Here is a 17,949-nt window from a genome sequence, read left to right on the forward strand (position 1 = left end):
CTTGTATTATTCATTCAAATACATTAAAGGATCATATCTAGTTACAGGTATATTATACTCAAATGGGAAATAGATTCTCCTCTCGCTATGAAGCTACAAAATATTCAAAACCATTTCTTTTACGTCATAGTGTTTATAAAGTTTATAAGTTTCTAATAAGTCCAGGATTGAGTTGAATATCTCACAATAAATATTAAAAATATAGTATTACTACATTATTATTATTAGTATCTGAGGAAAACATTTATTTTTTTTTAAATTATGAAACCGCTTGTTGACCTAATTGGTCTTCGGCTATTAGTGTGGCTAAACTAATAGAAGGGTTTTCTCTGGAATAGGCAAAACAGTGTTACCTATGAAAAATCCACATCAGCCTTTTAAAAGAACATTATCTATCTAAAATTTTGATGATCATCTTAAAAAAAAAAATTGTATGTAACTGTATAACTGTGTATTTTATATATATATAAAATACCTTTTATATATATAAAAAACCTTTTTAAAATCATACTTAGAGCTAATTACCAGATTTAGTTTTAACTATAATACTTTTTTTTTTCTTTTAAAGTAGCTGAATTTAAAAGTATGACAAATTTCATCTTTATCAAATTCGGTAAGAAATACGGATATTTTACAAGGAGACGAAATGACTTTTTAACCTATGTATTTAATTTTCCATAATTATTCTATTGTAATAGTAATTTAAATAAAATAAAATTCTGATTTATACTTTTTTACTGTTTAGAACTAGAAATTTAACATTTGTCCTTATTCAGTTTAAATTATATTTTCATTGCTTTTAAGTTCCGAGGATCTGAGAAGAAACCTGCAAAATAATTTTATTCATGTCTGTAGATTTGGGCTGTAATGTAATGAGTTATTGAGCGAATGAATGAGAAACTGATATTGTAAATACGTAATATTTAATAAATAATACATGATAGAATTATTTCTGTATATGTTTCTCTTTATGTTTTATTAATTTTTTTAAAATTAATTTTAAACATTATAGTAGTGGTATCAAGAATTTATTTTGACTCTCTTAAATAATTAATCTAATATTTTTTATTAATTAATAATGAGTATATATTTATCAGCGCTAATCATTGCAATAATTCAAACTCTTCAGATAATAAAGAATATTATGGAGGAGGTTTAAGGAACAAAATTATAATTAAATTGATTGCGTAAAAATTTTTCTAAACCATAATTGTACTTACAATCTATAATTCGATTTCATAAAAAAAGAAATATAAAAACAAAAATATAACTTATTGTAAAAAAAATAAAACTTTATTCTACGGATGTGGTTTACCTGACTCTTTTCGTTACTGTAATGTGTCCTTTAACACAATTTTACTTTCTTACTCTACCTATTTTCATATGTGGTTGTAATTGGTAATCATTCTGTTTCATTCCATTCCGTCTATACTTTTTCTTGCCATTCCTCTAGATTTTATTCAAATATAACAGCAGTTTTTCTGTGTTTTTATAATATGAAATCCGGTTACTCATCCTAGGTCATAAATGTGATTCAATTCACGCCTCAGTCTATACAGATGGAAAGTCACAGTTGAATATTACATTTTATAATCAAGTACATATTTTTCATTACGCCACATTTTACACTTTTCATTGTTTCATTTTTTTTTCAACAAGTCATTGCGTACAATTCTTCTTCACTCTTTGGTAATGTATTCGAATACTTCATTCAAAATAAAAAAAAAAAATAAAAAAAATAAATAAATATATTGCTTCGGTATTTCATAATGTAACTTTTTTTCTTGATTATGGAAATTCACTACTCTTTCAAAGATACCAAAAAACTAGTGACAAATTTCTGACTACTTTATTTATATATAACATAAAATTATGTATTTATATCTTATTTCAATAATTTTATTAAATAATAAGGCAATTAGTTGTATGATTATTACTTGAAATTAATAGAAATACAATAAAATATTGGAAAAGTTATTCGTGAATTTTCATTGTTATTTTATGGTAGAATTTTTTACCGTAGGAACGGAATTCAGCTATTAACAAAACACACACACACACACACACACACACACACACATATATATATATTTTTTTATTCCTCTTAATTAACTTACTTAACTTTCGCTGTGTAATCAACATGAAGAACAGCTTATTTTGATTTTTCATCTCACAATTTGATCAAATATAATATACATTATTTGCTTTCAACAACATGTTAATATTTTTTATTTAATTAATATCAAAATTTTATATCAAACGCAAAGTTATTTCATTTTCTACTTACGTTCTTGTAGTGAACATCGTTGTTAAATTATTTTAAAAATGTAGCAAAATAATCTAACCGCTACTCGTGGTAATTTACAAGAAGTCTTATTTATTTATTCTTTATTTCTCCTCTCCTCTTTTATAAAAAATTTCATAGCTACATTATATTTTCTTACAAAAAAATTCTTATATTGACTTAATTGTTAATTGAACTTAAAAAGTAGTAACATTATTGGTTTCTGATATATCTAATTCTGACACAATTTATGGTTACAGTTTCTTTCAAAGGTGAAGAGAAATTAGGTACTCCTGATAAAAAACCTGTACGGATGTTACCATCACATTATTTTAAATTAATAAAAAAAACATTTTAATATAACATAAAGGCACTATGCTGCCTATGACAAAAGTAAATGAAATAATAATCATTACTTACAATAAGAATTAACATCCAACCTATTTATACCATCAGAATTGCATAACAATAGAAGTTTCAAGTATTTTAACACTCCAAAATACTAACATAAATTTAATTTGTTTAAATGTTTGTAGATAAAAAAGAAAATAAAGCAAAATATTTATTTTTATTTTTTTGTTAACATGAGGACAACTGTTACTGCAGACAAAAGGGTTACCCATGGGTTTACAATAACTGCAATCATAATCATGTCTGAAACTTTCTTACATCGTTTTGAAAACATTGCAATTAATATTTTGAATAAGCATCAAATATTGTGGATTAGATATGCGGACGATATATTGGTCGTACAATCTAACTACAAATGACGAACACTATTTAAGTATTCTTAATAACTATACTAATGACTTAAAATTCACGTTTGAAATGAAAATTAACAGAAAAATACATCTTTAGACATTGAAATTGAAATAAACGAAAACAACATTATTGAAACAGCCGTTTGTAGGAAACCAACCATAAATCACACCAATATACACAAGGAATCTAACCATGGTCGCAATAAATTGGCATGTAAAAAAATTTAATTTTCAGAGTGTTGCAATAAACAAAAAGACTTTTTGAAGACGATATTTTGATTAAAGATACAATAAATTATACTCAAAAAATTATTTATATTTTCATATGTTCATTTAATCATAACATCACCATAACGTCACCGTCTGATGATGCGAGTGGTTCGCGAAAGTACTTTTGGAGGTTTAATAAATCAATTCTTTAACTGTGTTGCAGTGTTAATCTAATTTATAATATCATATCGATTAACGCAGCATTTAATATGTCCATAAAATATTTGAATTTGAAAAAAATAGAATATATATCTGTATAGAGAAGGCACATCATTTCAGCTTAAATAAATAAATATTCCACGTTATGTTTACCTAAAAGCCATCGTTTAATACTAGATTTAAATTTTGTATAAATAAAGTTCTTTATTTCATCGGGTATAGTGTTGTAAAGTCGAGGAGCTATGTAAAGGTAAAACCTACGAAATGTCTCTTTATTTGGTCTTGATGGTATGAATTTCCCGAGAGATGATAAGTTGTTGTTTTTGTCCATTTTTGATAAAAAAAGGTTTTTAAGACCTTGTAAAAATATAGGTATCTTAAGGGTAGTAAGTTCCACTGTCGAAAAATCGGTAACGAAAACAAGACGAGATTTCTTTGATATTTTCCTGGTTATATATTTTGTCCCACGGTCAAGGGATGCATTAAACTGTGGTAAGTACCATCCCATATCTTTAAGCCGTATTGCAATCTGCTTTCGATTAAAGCGTAGTACAGATATTTTATTACAAAATCAGCGCAAATATTGCGGAGGAAAAAGTGTTCGACACTCATACACAAGTTCTCTCTTTAATTTTTTTATATCAGCTGCCCGTGTAAGTCCAGTAAATAAATTATACTCAAAAAATTATTTATATTTTCATATGTTTATTTAATCATAACATCACCATAACGTCACCGTCTGATGATGCGAGTGGTTCGCGAAAGTACTTTTGGAGGTTTAATAAATCAATTCTTTAACTGTGTTGCAGTGTTAATCTAATTTATAATATCACTATCTATTTTACGTACTATTTTAGTACTAGGTTACTGAAAAAAATGTTATATTGTCATGAATATTTTTTATTCTAGAAGAGTTTTTGTTAATTTTTTTCCCTTACTTTCAATTTTGATTTTTTGGTTCTATGTCTTTAATTTTATTATCCAAGTAGAGAGCCTTTTGCACTCCCTATCGGAATTCGTTAAGTTTTATATAGTTTCCTTTTTCTATTATTTTAGCTTTTATATTTTAAAGATTCCGTCTGGGATAATAGTTTTGAGTTTTATTTCACTTTTTTAACTTTTGTTTTAATTTAGTTTTAAATTTTTTATTATATAATTTATATTAATTTTAAACCTTATTCAGTTTTATTTTTTTAGTGTTATTTTACCTTTTTATTAAATAAAATTCCGGGCGATGATAACGTACTGGCGTTTTTCGCCCCCAAACAAAAAAAAAAAAAAAAAAAAAAAAAAAATATTTTACGTGACACATTTGAAATAATATAATATACTAATATTATATTAATTCAACGAATTGATAATGCTGAATTAGAAGTAAAATAAATTTTATTATTGTTAATTAACAACTGATGGATGTATTGTTAGTTTTAAAATCAGAACCTAGAAAAAAGTAATTTTACTTTTTTCAGACTAAAAGCAGTTTAAATTATACTTTAATACGATAAAATGTAAGAATGACATATTACCGCAAATAATAAATAAAAATATAATAAAATTAAGATATTTTTCAAAAGATAAAACACAAAGATAGAAAGCACGATTGAAAGCTTGAATTATTCACAACGGCGAGTTCTAACTTCAAAGTTGTTTGTCAAGGAAAAAATTAGGTAAAATTATTGTTTTTCTCTACTTCTTACTAGCTATTTTTTGTTTTATTTTTTATTAATTAACCATAAAAAAATTATACTGTAAAAATTATACCAAATCTTCAAGTTATGTTTTAAATTATAATATGTTTTCACTGTTTTTGTGAAGTGAAATTTATCACATACTTAATCTACAAAAATAATTTATTTTTATAACTTTCTATTATTTTACGTCTCTTCTTATTAGAAATTTTACTTCATGCGTTTCTGGTAATAAGAAACCGACATTATTACATTAAATTATGTTTTCCTACATCACACAACGGTAATAGAAGTTGATATCTTAAAAAAACAATTTTTTATAAAAATAATTCTATACAATATTAAAATAAAAAATCGTCAGTGGAAATTATGACTGTAATGAATTACCTACCTTTATATCTAATAAAATATAAAGAAATTCATGGAATAAGAATTAAAATTAACGTAAATCTTAAACCTCTTTTAAATCATGTACATTTTTCACGCACAAGTGTAAATCTGAAGAGTGAATTATACTTTTATCTTTCAGATCATTGAATATTGATATAAATAATAAATTATATTAATTTAGAACATATAAGATGTATTCTGACGGTTAACGTTGAACTATTAGATAAAGCAGTTATAGAAATGTAGTCGTTTTCCTCAGTAAATTTTAGACAATCCCTCATATCTTTTCATACAGAATCTAATATCTTTATTTTAATAATAGGGTATAAATGCGATATTTATAAATAATTTAGTCAACGTATTATTTTATTGTAACAATATTTTATTAAAATTTCATTCATTCCATACTTTTTTTTCACAAATAAATATGACGTCTGTAATCTTACTAACACTATGAGCAACAATTTATTTTTTTAATATTATTTATATATTTATATATATGTATAGGAGGTATACATATATATTATCATAAATTATATTTAATTAATAATAATAAACTCAATCGCACAAAATTACACTTGAGATATAGTTTTCCTTTAAATTTTATTTAAAGGAAGATGTAGTTCTGAAGGGGGGATATAGGCTGTTGGTTTCTATGTCGGTAAAGTATTATTTTTTCATTTATTATTATTAATACTCTTTTACGTTAACAAACTGTCAAACACACTTTCTTTTATTCAATTTTAATAATAAAGATTCTTAAGCAGAATTAATAATTATGATAATTATAACAGTAATAATAAATTTTATCGATTACAGGAAATCGAGAATAAAGTCATATTATATTTGACTATATTACTCGTAATAATTTTAACAAAACCGTTCACGGGTAATGATACATATGAAGGTACCTTAATAATAAATGTAATAACGATGATAATGATGAATGATGATAACAATAATAATTAATGATAATACAAGGTTTAATAATAATAATAAACTGAATAATTTTATGTAACACTTAAATGAGCGTGTTTCATTTATTATTAATCATTATTATTATTATTATTTATATATTTTTTTTCTTAATTTTTGTTTTTAAGAACAATGCCTCACAACCTCAGTTCGTACTTAACCCTAATAATATAATCAATCGATAATTTAATAAAGACAAAACTACATATATCACAATCTTAAATTTACATCATAATATTATAAATTATAATTATTATTATAATACATTATCTAGTTCTTTTTTAATTATTATTTTATTTACGTCTAGTGGAAAAGTTGTAGAACATCTTAATAAATAATTTAATATAAATATTATTATTATTATTTATCTTAATCTTAGTTTTAATAACTCTAAAGTTAATTTAATTTTTTAAGTAATCAAGTACAATATAATTTTATTAAAAATAATTACAGTTTCATAATGACATTCACCATACGTGTTAATAATAATTTATATTATTTATTTATTATTATGATGTTTTAAATTGAAAATATAACATTATTAAACCTATAATATATAAATATATAATTAATATAATTATTTTAATTCGTATTCAAATTTTTTAAAAATATTTATTTATAAAAAAGAAAAATTTATTTGTATAATTATTATGAAGTTTATTATATTGTCGCAATTATAATTTAATTTTTAATTCATTAGGTAATTTAAATAAATGTATTAACGGAGTAAAAAGAATGAGGTAAATAAACGGCACTGTAATCTAATAATAATTTCATTATTTTATAAAAATAACTGTAGTTTATAATATCTAATGGACATACATAATTATTGTTATTATAATACTTTAGTTAATAATCGCAATGTATATAAATAATTACATTATAATATTCTGTAATATCTAAAAGCAAGTTATTATTGTTTTATCAATTTTAAGGGTGTTTTTATTAATTAAGAATAAAGTATTTTATGTACTAAATTTAAAAAATATAAAACAGCTGAATATTTAATGTGAATCAGTGTGTGTGAATATAGATTGAATGTTAAGAATTTTTTTTTACAGAATAACTGTTGGACTGAAAAGAGATCTAATAATTATTTTAAAAATAATATTTAAAACGGGAATCAATGATGAAAATACAGCACCAGTTACGTTATGTTTACAGTAAACACTTTATAAGATTCAAAATATTTTATTATATCTTTAAATAAATGATAATACTATTTATTTAAATTTTCTTAACTGAAAAATAAATGGTCATAGCTGAAACGAACAGTGGCTTTGTTTAATTTCTATTCTAATTATTATTATTTTTTTTTTAATTTTCCACTTTATCACCGTAAACAATATTGCATAATTTAAATTAATAATTACATAAAATTAAAATTCAGTATTTTCAGTTACCTCATGGGATAATAAAAAAAATATTTACTTTATTAGTAACTGAATTAAAAAACTAAAGAATGTTGCTTTATAAAATCAATACTTCACATCTGAATTTTTTACCTCTAGTTAAGACAGGATTGTTGACTATATCTGTATGCTCAAAAATCATGTTATATAGTGACTGGTTTGCAATACCGCCGATCAGATATTGCCTTAATTCCAGTTGGTTCAATGAAGGTTTATATTTCGGATTCAAATTTATAAGAAAATTTAATATAAACGTTATCAATAAATATTAGTTATACGGGTACGATTGACGAATCTGTTTCAGGAAAATATCAGCTAGAAACTGCAAAAATGAAAATAATTTATAATATTGGCTTTACGGTATAATTTAAAGAAAAAAAAATTAAATTAATTATTGGTTATGTGTAACCACATTATACCATATATTTCATTTAATTATCGAATTTATATATTTAATAAAGATAAATTAATAAAGGTTATAGATAAATAATAAATAAAACGTTTCAAAATATTTGTAATGTCGAATTTACTTGGAGTGAGAGGATCGAAAAATACAGGATCCTAGCTGAAGATAAAAAGAATTGTTGAAACACCAGAAAATATTAGAGTAGTAATACAATACTACTATAATCCTACCCTACTAAAGAGCAATTTCTATGTGGGTCTGTGTATGTGTGTGTCCGTCCCCGTAAGCTTAGCACCGGAATGTACCGATCACTAGTGGAAAATCCCGATTCGTTTGTACATGTGTCATGGGTGGTCAGGGTCAGGTGTATACTTGTTATGTTATTATATATAGGTATATGCAAAATGTATATATTTAATATATTTTTTTATTTATGTGATTGTTTTTCTTCATAAAATAATAAAGTATAACCAAAAAGCTGGTACCGGAATGTCCCGATTCGTTGGTATCAATTATAACGGAAGTTAAATTAGAAATAAATTTCTAATTTAACGTTCGTTATCGATTTTCATCATTAAAAAAAAACATATTTTTACACAAGAGGTAATCAATTTTGGACACCTAATAATCCAATTTCGAGACGCCGCCCGTCAGGTCAACCCGTCCGGAGGCCCTAGCTGCGGCCTACGGCTCGCCTCTGCAGCTAGTAGTATCAATAAGTGAAGTTATACTTAAAAAGCAAATTAACGTCAATTATTCTTATATAGTCTGAATTTAACAAGCCCCTTAAGTAGTCATGTTCAATACTTTAAAAAGTCATGCATAAAAAGTTGACAGCCACTGTGTAAAATTAAACTGATTTTTTAAAAAAATGCCTCATCTAAAAAAGTATAAAACATCGCAGTCAATAGATTTTCGTTTTGACAAACGCCCAGGCGTTTTTCGCCCACAGACAAAAAATATATATATATATATTATTTCAGCCAACTGGTAAGTTTTAATATTTTTAAAGTAAGAATTTTTAATAAAAGATAAGTTTTAATTTTTATTTATCTACATTTTGTGAGTCTTTTAAAAGTAGTTTGTCTTTATAAAGTTTTTTCAGCATATGCCAAAAGCATATGCCAATAAATATTAAGTAATATTTATAATGTATTTTATAATGATAAATTTTTTAGCCTGAAAATTTCTCTTTTAAGCGCCATTGATTTTTCTATATATTATTTTCGGTTTTACTAAGCAATTAGTTATTGATAAATCTCATATTATATCATTACATATTTATTCAAAATAAGTTCTACCCACCCTAAATACATTTTTTTTTTTATAAAGCAGATAATATGACTGAGTTTATATAATGTGTAATTTATCTAATATATATATATATATATATATATATATATATATTTATTTAAATAAATGATATTTTGAGTTTAACGTAATAATTTTTAATATAAAAATAAGTAAGTTAAAGGTTTTAAATGGTAGTATATAATAAATACAAGAATATTAAAGTAGAAAATAACAGGTTTAGGTAAAGTTTTAAAATATGTTTTTAAAAGAATTCCGATAAACTTACCGAAAGCAGAAATTTCTTTTAAGTTGCAGGCTTTTTGGTGATGGTCTTTCACATCAAGATAAGATTTCTGGCTGTCCGGAAAAAAAATTTCAACTGACAACTAAAAATAAACCGACAAAATTATTATAAATTAATATATTGCAATATTACAATGAAATAAATTTTAAAAAGATAATATTTTTATAATTAGAAATTTTTTAGTTTAATTTAGGTATTTAATTTTTCAATTAATTATTTAAAATTTTAATTTAACATTTTTAAATAAAATAATTAATTTATAGCATCTTTATTAATATTTATCACGAGTGGGGAATGTCAAATATAATGATTAATATTAAAATACTGAGTAAATCATTTAATGTTTATTAAAGTTTAATTCGCTATAATAATAATTATAAAATTATTTAGATACGTTAAAAAATATTATAAATAGAGATTTAATTCTACAAAACATTTAATAAAGTATATATTTTTTTTAAATTATTCACAAATAAATATAATGTTTCTAATGTAAATAACAATTAATAAAAACGTAAAAAGGTCTATAATGTAATTATAATTAATATTAATAATAATAATGATAATAATAAATATCAATGTGATGTGAGGCACAAGGTTTACATAATAATAATAACATGACTGTACAGCGACAATATTAAATATCAGATTTTTTTTAAACTATTGTTTATAATACAATCATAAATAATAAAGAACATACATTTATATAACTTATAAAGTATTAGTGAATATTGCCTATTTTTTTAAAATAGGCCAACCTGTTCAATATTTTTTATTTGTAGTATTAATGATATTAAAAAAAAAAAAAATACAGAATATAACATATATAAGCTGTAAAATTACAAGATTATTGCAGTTTAAATAGAAGAAATTTATTTAAAAGAGATTTTCAGATAAGCGGTAATGTTTTTATGAGTAGTTTACATTTTTCAGATAAAATTATAAAAAAATGAGTTTTTACAGCAATACTAACAAATAAAATATCAAATTTTTTCATCGATACTAAAATTTAAAAATTTCAGCATTTTAAATTTATTTTACTTTTCGTGTTGTTTATTTATCCTCAACACATTTTTTTCTAGTTTAAGAAAGGTTCTTTGTTATAGTGATATTTGCTTAGGAATGCCTCAAAATATTAAGTGTAAATAAAAGATGTATCCATCGTGAATAAAGTTGTAATACAACTTTTATGAAGTTGATATGGTTTTTGCAACGTATGCTTTAAACGTTAAAATCCTGAATAATCCTCAATACCCCTACCACAATTAACCTGACTGCATCTTCATCCTTACTAGTATCAAAATTGGGTGAAACCAGTTTAGATATATATCCGTTAGAAAAATATTTTAAACTTTTGTTTCTAAAACAAAACTCTATTTACAAGTAAAATGTTTTTAAAGCATAAAAAACAATAAAATAATTTTAGTTTTGTCAATATGATTTATTTCACACGGATATTGATTAATTTTGTAATTTATTAATTATTTCTCAAATTTTAACTTAAAAATTGTAAAAAAATCAGAAATAATATATCGAATAATTTTAATACCTTTTTTAATAATAAAAATAAAAAAAACATTTTTTTTATTTAAAAAAAGTAATAATTCATTTATAAATTTATTTAAAACAATTATAGATTTTTGCAATTAAATAAAATGATTTTTGGTTATATATATATATATATAGATATATTGACATAAATAAAAATACAAAACAATTTTTTTTTTTGAGTGCATCATTTCTTATCCCTTCCTTGGAGCCGGACACACAATTAAGCCTTAACACAGCTCCAGGGGTTGCCTTCGCCTCAAACTGCCTCGTCGAGAACTAATGTTCCCCTCAGGCAGCCGAGACTTGGTTTTTTGGTTTTTGTGTCATGCTTTAATGATGAGGTGATATGCCACTGAAGACCGGAGGTCTTCAATGGCAATGGTGGAGTCCCACCGGAACTGCGGTCTTCACGTCTTGCCTCTAGTGAGAAACTCCCGGAGGGATTCCCCACCGGGACTACGTTCTTAGTTTACCCCCCAAAAATCCGAAGCCACGCCGAAGTCCCCGCCCAATCGTCGAGGGTGGGACACCTAAGCGGCCCACCCCTTCTGGACGGGGCTGTTCCAACCCTAAATTCATCCCAAAAGTGAAGACGACGGAATTCATTTCCGGGCGCCGGCCCTGCAGCCACGGCCCCCAAGAGTGTACCCACGGGCACTGCAGTGCGAACACTCAGCCTCCGTTGGAAAAGACAACTTCGACTATTTAAATATTACAACAAATAATGATAAGATTCGTCATGTGTATTTATAAACTTTATTTAATTTACTTTATATACTTTAATTTATTTTTTATATATATTCAAATAATTAGTAAACTAATTAGAAAAGGAAATTATACCACGTTAATTGATTATAAATTAAAAAAATTATAACTCATTGGAACAGTACTATTAGTAGAAATAAATTCAAATTTTTTATAAGAATAATAATAATTCCTTAATATAATTAATGTTAATAATATTTAAAATAAAATATTTGTATATATATATATATATATATATATACAATATTATTTATTATTTTATTTAAAGTTTCTGTAAAGTCTTTAAAAACATTTTTGTTTCACTAATTTGAAAATACGAAAGTAAATTCTTTGGATATGGAGGTCAACAGATCTTGAATGAAAATTGACTTCGAAAGTACATAAAACAACTGTAATACAGATGTAACAACTGAGGTAAATCATTATTTCTTATATATTTTATTCTCCTTTCACAAAAAAAAAAAAAAGTATATAAAACAGTGTTTACAAGTCTAAAGGCATTCTTTAGTAATATTTGAGGAGTTATGAAAGCTATAACATCTACACACATGAGATTCACAAATAATATTTACACCATTCTTTTGTAGAGGTAAACAATTATCATGAATTATAATAATTTAGATTTTTTAAGTATCTCAATTTGTTACCAGTAAAAAAATTGTATATCTATAGAATTTTTTTAAAAAATCTTGAGATCATTAAGAAGAAGTTTTAACCATTAATTTGCATCATATGTTTAGTAAATATTATTTTAAACCGGATTAAAGTAAGTTCTTTAAGTGAATTTTTAAATTATGGTTCGCTATATTATTTCTCTGGTCGTTTATAACCGATTGAGCGTGTTACGTTTTTGATATTTTTGTAATTTAAATCTGAAATATAAGTTTTAAATTAATCTGGAAACATTTATTTAAAATGTACATACTATTAAAGGCAAGTTATTCTATAATTTAATATTTTAAAAACTTTATTTTTCGTCTTATTCATTAAAATTACAATTTTGGCTCGTACAGTTGTAGAGATGTTTTTTTATGTTTATTATACTAAAGAGGAATTTTTTTAAAATTAATATAGATTTAAATCAACTTTTTTTTTTAATTTTCAATAATTTACCATTTAAAAAGAAATTGTATCTGAAAATAAGATCTTTTGATTGCTAAAGAAGTTTTAAAATGCATACGTGTCGAATTAATTTTTTTATTTTATGTTTAATATCTTCCTAGTATAGTTTAAACAAATATTGAATCAAATAAAGATATTTTTAGTTATATGATAATAATTAAAAAAGTAGAAAAGATTCGCTTATTTGCCTTTATTAATTGTACGTTGTATATTCTTCATTTTATAGTGGTATTTTTTAAAAGTAAATTTTTTATGCATTAAAATTTTTAAATTAATTGTGAAATTCAATAATTAAATTTTTACTTTGCTGTGGGTATTAACTTCTTTATCTGGTATAATTTTCTGCTTTTTTTTACCTTTTAAATTTTATCCTTTTAAAGTTAACTGAACGGTAATAAAAAGATTCTTATAAACCTATCAGAATGTGTGACATTTAATGTTTGTTAAATAGATTACTTAAAGAATTGTTATTTTAAATGCTAACATAAAAAATTACATATTTTCCTTTATGAAAAACATTCATTACCATTTGAATTTAATTTGTAGTCATCGTTTGGATATATACTGATAATGCTTCATTTTCTCGATTTTATTACTGGGATAATTGGGGAAAAAATCACAATTATATCTATTTTGAGAACCTGTAAAATTTAGCAGAGTTTATTATTAATACATGAAAGCTTTTTGTAATTCTTTAAATTAACAGACATTTATATGACTTTAAGTTTTAAATTATTTTATTTCTGTAAAACCGTTATTTATAGATTTGCAGTTTTAACTTTGTAATTGTTGTTGATAAGTTTAATCTTTCGTTTGGCTTTGAAATGAAATATTAAATCGCCTACTAAAACATACTATGTAAGATATAATTACATTTCACTTATTTAAATATATATTAAATATTTACAGTATTAATTTTATATTATTTATTGGAAATAAGCACCACTTATTTTATATATTCTTGCCCATTCTTGCTCCAACAACAAATGGCGGATAAATATTTCTGAAATAGAATCAATATGTATTATTTTTAAATAAATGTTTTCAGGTTAATTATGTATATATATATTTTTTTAATGTTTTTACAAGACTTTTTTTAATTAAAACCATTAAGAATACATTATAGAGTGATTATTCACAAATAAATATTTAAAACGAAATATTTCTGCTAATAGATTTATGTTGGAAAAGTTATCGTTACTTTATTTAGCCTTTAGATTTTAATAATAAATTATTATTATACTTATTTATATATTTAAAGTTATGATATTTATTATTTTTATCATTTATTGTGGCAAGAAACTAACACAAACTTAAAAAAATTTACTAATTTATAACTGATCAAAAGAACTAATATCTAAAATGTCAAGTATTGCTGAATCAACAAATTATAATATTTTAATGATTATTATTAATATTAATTTTACTGCTAAAATGCAGTAAAGTATATTAAGATACAGTATTTATTGTATGAATAGAATACAGTAATTATAATATAAACAGTTACGGTAAATGGAAACACACAGTTAAAGTTTTAGATTGTCATTCATGGAGAACAGGTTACAAACAAACTGCTAATAACTACTGTACAATATTTATTAAGACGGGAAATATAAGCAGCAGAATTATTGCAGTTTCAGAGTTACCATACAATTTTAACTGAAAAAAGAGGAATCGATATATACATTAAAAGGAATTATATACAAACTGCGTGTATATATATATATATATATATATATATATATATATATATATTAGAAAATAATTAAGTTATTCCGTATTTTCAATAATAATTATTTTGTAATTTATATACATCAGAAAACTATTATATCTTTATAACTTTTGCTTTTTAATTTTCAGTGAAGTATAATAAGATATTTTTAATAATTATAATAAAAATTAAAACTGTTTATTTTTGAATGAAATAAGCTAAAACGTTAGTAATAATAACAATAGAAGTACCACATTATTATTATTATATAATGTGTTATTCAGAAACTATAATTTGAATGAGTTCACACGGACACATACACACTACCGCGCACGCAGACACAAACGGAAGTGTACAACATCCAAAAAGAAAAACATGGTGATGAGAAAATAAGAATGAATGTTATTTTATGTATGTTTAGAGTTGAAAATTATAGTTCATAAGATTTTGCTTGAAGCTTGATCTTGGACTTTTATCTGCTTGGCAAACATACATATATATTTGAATGTGAAATCTCTACAACAAAAGTCTTTATTTCCAAGTTCATGCCTTAGGAAATACTTTATAATTTATTTATAATATTTTATAATTATAACGACTTATAAAAAAAAATATTTATTCCATTCTATGAAATAGATTTACTTGAGCGTTCTTTGAAAATGTAACACTTTACCTATCGTAATAGAAAAATCTTTTGTAAAAACAATCTTTAAACGTTGTACAATGTGCTAAGTTTCCGTCCAAAGAATGTGTTAAAATCTTTCCCTGCCCACCTGATTGTATTAAATTCCATTCTCTATATTTTAAAATATATAGTTGGGATTCACTTGGAGATAATCTCAAAGAACTAGAAAACCTGATCTTTATCCCATAAACTTGTCCCATAAACCCTGGGTCTTTATCCCATAGACTTAACTGCTCTACATACAAAAATATCTTTAATAGTAAAATATGGATAAAAATAAAATAAAGAATTATTTTATTTTTTTTATCGTCATTAGAAATTAACTTTGGATGTTTTGTCAAGAAATAATATATAGGCTATATATATATATATATATATATATATATATATATATATACACACATATATATATACACACATATATATACATACACACACATATATATATATATATATATATATATATATATATATATATGTGTGTAAGTAATAATTTCTTTTCATTTTTAGGTTTATAAGAAATCTAATATCTTTTCTCAAATTAGAATTGTGCTTAATTAGAACTCCGTTGAAGTTTTAAACGTTCAGCGAAATGAGTTATATGGTTTTCTCCAGTTTATAAAATTTCTCTCTTTAAAATGAAAACTGATCCTTACAAGAAATTTTTGAAAATTATGTCCAATATATACCCAACTATTTAATATTTTAGTTATTCGAAATAAGTAAATCAAGAATTAAAAACATTAATAAGGTTAATTAAAAATTAAAAATATTAATTAAGCATTAATATATATTGTAATTTAATTAATATTTAATTAAAATAAGAAAAATGCATAAAAAACAAACTTACGTAGACTTATATTTTAATATACTGCAAATAATTGAAAACGTTTTCTTTTTTTATATAGAAACCGCACACTCTTCTAGTCAAGGTCAAGCTTCGGCAAAATCTTATACACTCTACATTCGTGTTTCCTAGATAACTTTTTGTATAGCTAATTATTACGTTGTATTTTTATTTGATTAAATAACTTTTAATTTGTTAGTTTTTATACCTAAATTTTCGAATGATTGACAGATAAATTTTTTTTAAATAACAGTCTAATTCTGATATTTTTTACGTTAAAATTCAAATTTCACTAAAATTTATTAAATTTTACTAAGTTATATGATTTAAAAGTAAGTATAAATTTCAGGATAATAATTTTTTTTATATATTTATACATAAAGTGCATTATAGTTGTGTAGAAAAACGATATATCATTATATACAAAGCATTAAAGGAAACATTAATAAAATAAAGCTCAGATATAAATTGATAATTGGATTAAATTATTTCTCCTAAATTATTAAAAATATATATGCGTTATAAATATATAAAAATCCAGAACAAAAATTTTTAATAAAAATCTACATTTTTTTTAGTAATATATAAGTTACTTTAGAATATAGCTTGTATAAGAAAAATTCATATTAAAAATAATATGACTTCTTATATTTCATAATAATTCATAAAAAAATATATATATAAACGTATATATGTATATATATATATTTGTCATTTTTGTTAGAATGAATAATCAGAATTCAGTTACAGTACTACTATACAGGGAATATAAAAATTTTATTCAAACGTAAAACTTGATTATATTTTGTAAAAGTTAAACGACAGTATTTCAAGAAGTAGAGAAAATCATATCGCTAAGTTAAATTTTATTAATCTATACATCGTAAAATCGTAATGAAATTTGTAAAATTTATTAATTTTTATTTCATAATAATATAGAAATACCGACTTTTGTTTCAGATAATTTAATTAAGTACTGATTACTGAATCACATTAATACATCTGAATACATTAATACCATGATCACTGCCGATTCAGAATCAAATTTATTATATTTTGCTGTAAAGGTAATTAGTAGAATAATTATATTTGATTTGATGAATATGTTTTCATTTTTTTACGGTTGTAAGCGAAATTCTGTTTGTTAGGTAGTAAAATTTTGTATGATAAATTCTTCAAAATTTACACCTTCGGGTAAAATCGAATATACTAACAACAGTTTTTTTGATTTTGGAGAATACCTCTTAGACAAAATGGAAAGAGCAACACAATTATAAGCCAATTATAAATAAACCACATCTATTTTAATTTTTCAGTTAAATCTAA

The 17,949-nt window shown here is 23.3% G+C and overlaps 1 long non-coding RNA gene across 3 annotated transcripts in view; it reads left to right on the forward strand.

Moving 5' to 3' along the window:
* Nucleotides 1-17,949, forward strand: part of LOC142321604 (uncharacterized) — an 816,200-nt gene that overhangs the window by 428,130 nt on the left and 370,121 nt on the right. The window contains exon 4 of one of the 3 annotated variants that reach the window (XR_012755670.1): nt 9,948-10,143. The exons of 1 other annotated variant lie outside the window; for it this stretch is intronic. This is a non-coding gene — a long non-coding RNA (uncharacterized LOC142321604). Of the gene's footprint in view, nt 1-9,947; nt 10,144-17,949 lie in introns of those variants that run through there. One more of the 3 variants, XR_012755673.1, reaches the window with a different exon arrangement.

Source organism: Lycorma delicatula, chromosome 3, assembly GCF_047948215.1.
Source record: "Lycorma delicatula isolate Av1 chromosome 3, ASM4794821v1, whole genome shotgun sequence".
Classification (NCBI taxonomy): Eukaryota; Metazoa; Arthropoda; class Insecta; order Hemiptera; family Fulgoridae; genus Lycorma; species Lycorma delicatula.